We start from the raw sequence: 4,539 nt of genomic DNA on the forward strand, positions 1-4,539 counted from the left end.
TGATTGAGAATTAGTAGCAGTCACCACCGGATCCACTGTCAGGATGATCCATCCTCTCTCCTTCATCAGCTTCAGATCCCACTGTTTCCCTGAGCAGGAAGATCTGGAATTGAAAATACAGAGGACATTAAACAACATTCACTCAGTACATGGCACTCATTTTGGTTTATAAGCTGGAAATTGAGCCATCAGTGCAGTGTCAAGAGTGTCAGGATGGCCGAGTGGTCTAAGGCGCTGCGTTCATGTCGCAGTCTTGTTTGGAGGCGTGGGTTCGAATCCCACTTCTGACAAGTGTCTTTTGCGAGGTGGATACATTTTTTGACTTTTTTTTTCCAAGCACCCGTATCAAAAACAATGTCAACAGTTTCTGTAAATTATCGATAAGATCTATTGTCCGTTGCTTGCACTAATTTCCTGAAGTTGGCTAAATCGCAGTAAATCGGTAAAGCGGATAATCACAGCATCTTCAACAAATCGTGATAGAGGGGCAGAGATAAAGGTTTCGACCCTACATATCAAGAGCGCAGCTGTCAATAGTTCAGCAGGTTCACAGTGCAGAAGGTTCAGTGGCACCAGGGTCCCCTGCGTCCCAATCACAGCTGGTTTTTAACTTCTGTATTCAGGGCATGGGAGGGGTGTGTTGCATCGTGCACACACGGTGCCTGTTTCGCAGATAAGTTTTAATAAATACACAGAGAATAATATAGAGTCATTGGCCACGAGGAACACCTTCCCTGACCTTTTATTCTCTCCGGTTCCACGTCACCGCGCCTACCATCCAACTCCAAAACTCGGGGGAGACTAACACTCCCTACCTCCCTTGGTGTGCATCATAGGCGTGCCCATGACGAACACAACATTTCTCCTTAACCAATACAAAACAAACATAGCTGCTCAAAAAAAAGATACTATACTAATCCAGTATACAAGAATAGTACACAACAAGAAATGCCACATTCAGTCAATCCACCCCGAATCCTTGCAGCCGCGTTGAGCATGGCGGTCGAGGACTCAAACTGTACCGTTCAAGTCCTTGTCTCAGAGGCACTGAGTTGATTGGTATGGAGCCAGGCACCTCCTGATCTGAATCTTGAACTGGCTCCAAATTCTGCATGTCCACACCCCTTGTAGTAGATGATTGAGAATTAGTAGCAGTCACCACCGGCCATGTGCACTGGCTCAAACTTCTGCATGTCCACACCCCATGTAGTCGATGATTGAGAATTAGTAGCAGTCACCACCGGATTCACTGTCAGGATGATCCATCCTCTCTCCTTCATCAGCTTCAGATCCCACTGTTTCCCTGAGTAGGAAGGTCTGGAATTGAAAATACAGAGGACATTAAACAACATTCACTCAGTACATGGCACTCATTTTGGTTTATATGCTCGAAATTGAGCCATGAGGGAGGTGTGAAGAGTGTCAGGATGGCCGAGTGGTCTAAGGCGCTGCGTTCAGGTCACAGCTTCCCTTGGAGGTGTGGGTTCAAATCCCACTTCTGACAAGTGTATTTTGCGAGGTGGATACATTTTTGGACTTTTTTTTCCGCAGCACCGTATCAAAAACAATGTCAACAGTTTCTGTAAATTATCGATAAGATCTATTTTCCGTTGCTTCCACTAATTGCCTGAAGTTGGCTAAATCGCAGTAAATCGGTAAAGCAGGAAATCACAGCATCTTCAACAAATCGTGATAGAGGGGCCGAGATAAAGGTTTCGACCCTACATATCAAAAGCGCAGCTGTAAATAGTTCAGCAGGTTCACAGTGCAGAAGGTTCAGTGGCACCAGGGTCCCCTGCGTCCCAATCACAGCTGGTTTTTAACTTCTGTATTCAGGGGATGGGAGGGATGGGGGTGTTGCGTCGTGCACACACAGTGCCTGTTTTGCAGAGAAGTTTTAATAAATACACAAAGAATAATATGGAGTCTTTAGCCACGAGGAACACCTTCCCCTACCTTTTATTCTCTCCGATTCCACATCACCGCACCTACCATCCAACTCCAAAACTCGGGGGAGACTAACACTCCCTACCTCCCATGGTGTGCATCATGGGCGTGCCCATGACAAACATATTTCTCCTTAACCAATACAAAACAAACATAGCTGCTCAAAAAAAAGATACTATACTAATCCAGTATACAAGAATAGTACACAACAATAAATACCACATTCAGTCAATCCACCCCGAATCCTTGCAGCCGCGTTGAGCATGGCGGTCGAGGACTCAAACTGTACCGTTCAAGTCCTTGTCTCAGAGGCACTGAGTTGATTGGTATGAAGCCAGGCACCTCCTGATCTGAATCTTGAACTGGCTCCAAATTCTGCATGTCCACACCCCCTGTAGTAGAGGATTGAGAATTAGTAGCAGTCACCACCGGCCATATGCACTGGCTCAAAATTCTGCAAGTCCACACCCCATGTAGTAGATGATTGAGAATTAGTAGCAGTCACCACAGGGTCCACTGTCAGGATGATCCATCCTCTCTCCTTCATCAGCTTCAGATCCCACTGTTTCCCTGAGCAGGAAGGTCTGGAATTGAAAATACAGAGGACATTAAATAACATTCACTCAGTACATGGCACTCATTTTGGTTTATAAGCTGAAAATTGAGCCATCCGTCTGGTGTCAAGAGTGTCAGGATGGCCAGGTGGTCTAAGGTGCTGCATTTAGGTCACAGTCTCCCTTGGAGACGTGGGTTCAAACCCCTCTTCTGACAAGTGTCTTTTGCGAGGTGGATACATTTTTGGACTTTTTATTTCCAAGCACCCTTATCAAAAACAATGTCAACAGTTTCTGTAAATTATCGATAAGATCTATTGTCCATTGCTTGCACTAATTGCCTGAAGTTGGCTAAATCGCAGTAAATCGGTAAAGCAGGAAATCACAGCATCTTCAACAAATCATGATAGAGGGGCCGAGATAAAGGTTTCGACCCTACATACCAAAAGCACAGCTGTCAATAGTTCAGCAGGTTCACAGTGCAGAAGGTTCAGTGGCACCAGGGTCCCCTGCGTCCCAATCACAGCTGGTTTTTAACTTCTGTATTCAGGGCATGGGAGGGGTGTGTTGCATCGTGCACACACGATGCCTGTTTCGCAGATAAGTTTTAATAAATACACAGAGAATAATATAGAGTCATTGGCCACGAGGAACACCTTGCCTGACCTTTTATTCTCTCCGGTTCCACGTCACCGCGCCAACCATCCAACTCCAAAACTCGGGGGAGACTAACACTCCCTACCTCCCTTGGTGTGCATCATAGGCGTGCCCATGACGAACACAACATTTCTCCTTAACCAATACAAAACAAACATAGCTGCTCAAAAAAAAGATACTATACTAAACCAGTATACAAGAATAGTACACAACAAGAAATGCCACATTCAGTCAATCCACCCCGAATCCTTGCAGCCGCGTTGAGCATGGCGGTCGAGGACTCAAACTGTACCGTTCAAGTCCTTGTCTCAGAGGCACTGAGTTGATTGGTATGGAGCCAGGCACCTCCTGATCTGAATCTTGAACTGGCTCCAAATTCTGCATGTCCACACCCCTTGTAGTAGATGATTGAGAATTAGTAGCAGTCACCACCGGCCATGTGCACTGGCTCAAACTTCTGCATGTCCACACCCCATGTAGTCGATGATTGAGAATTAGTAGCAGTCACCACCGGATTCACTGTCAGGATGATCCATCCTCTCTCCTTCATCAGCTTCAGATCCCACTGTTTCCCTGAGCAGGAAGGTCTGGAATTGAAAATACAGAGGACATTAAACAACATTCACTCAGTACATGGCACTCATTTTGGTTTATATGCTCGAAATTGAGCCATGAGGGAGGTGTGAAGAGTGTCAGGATGGCCGAGTGGTCTAAGGCGCTGCTTTCAGGTCGCAGCCTCCCTTGGAGGTATGGGTTCAAATCCCACTTCTGACAAGTGTATTTTGCGAGGTGGATACATTTTTGGACTTTTTTTTCCCAAGCACCGTATCAAAAACAATGTCAACAGTTTCTGTAAATTATCGATAAGATCTATTTTCCGTTGCTTGCACTAATTGCCTGAAGTTGGCTAAATCTCAGTAAATCGGTAAAGCAGGAAATCACAGCATCTTCAACAAATCGTGATAGAGGGGCCGAGATAAAGGTTTCGACCCTACATATCAAAAGCGCAGCTGTCAATAGTTCAGCAGGTTCACAGTGCAGAAGGTTCAGTGGCACCAGGGTCCCCTGCGTCCCAATCACAGCTGGTTTTTAACTTCTGTATTCAGGGGATGGGAGGGGTGGGGGTGTTGCGTCGTGCACACACAGTGCCTGTTTTGCAAAGAAGTTTGAATAAATACACAAAGAATAATATGGAGTCTTTAGCCACGAGGAACACCTTCCCCTACCTTTTATTCTCTCCGATTCCACATCACCGCACCTACCATCCAACTCCAAAACTCGGAGGAGACTAACACTCCCTACCTCCCTTGGTGTGCATCATGGGCGTGCCCATGACGAACACAACATTTCTCCTTAACCAATACAAAACAAACATAGCTGC

At 45.9% G+C, this 4,539-nt stretch overlaps 1 non-coding gene across 1 annotated transcript; it reads left to right on the plus strand.

Annotated features, from left to right (window-relative positions):
• The first annotated feature begins 207 nt into the window (after positions 1-207).
• TRNAM-CAU (transfer RNA methionine (anticodon CAU)) lies at positions 208-290 on the plus strand. Its single transcript has one exon. It is a non-coding gene; the product is annotated as a tRNA-Met (tRNA).
• Positions 291-4,539: the final 4,249 nt, after the last annotated feature.

This window comes from Pleurodeles waltl, unplaced genomic scaffold (assembly GCF_031143425.1).
Source record: "Pleurodeles waltl isolate 20211129_DDA unplaced genomic scaffold, aPleWal1.hap1.20221129 scaffold_39, whole genome shotgun sequence".
In the NCBI taxonomy this organism is placed as follows: domain Eukaryota; kingdom Metazoa; phylum Chordata; class Amphibia; order Caudata; family Salamandridae; genus Pleurodeles; species Pleurodeles waltl.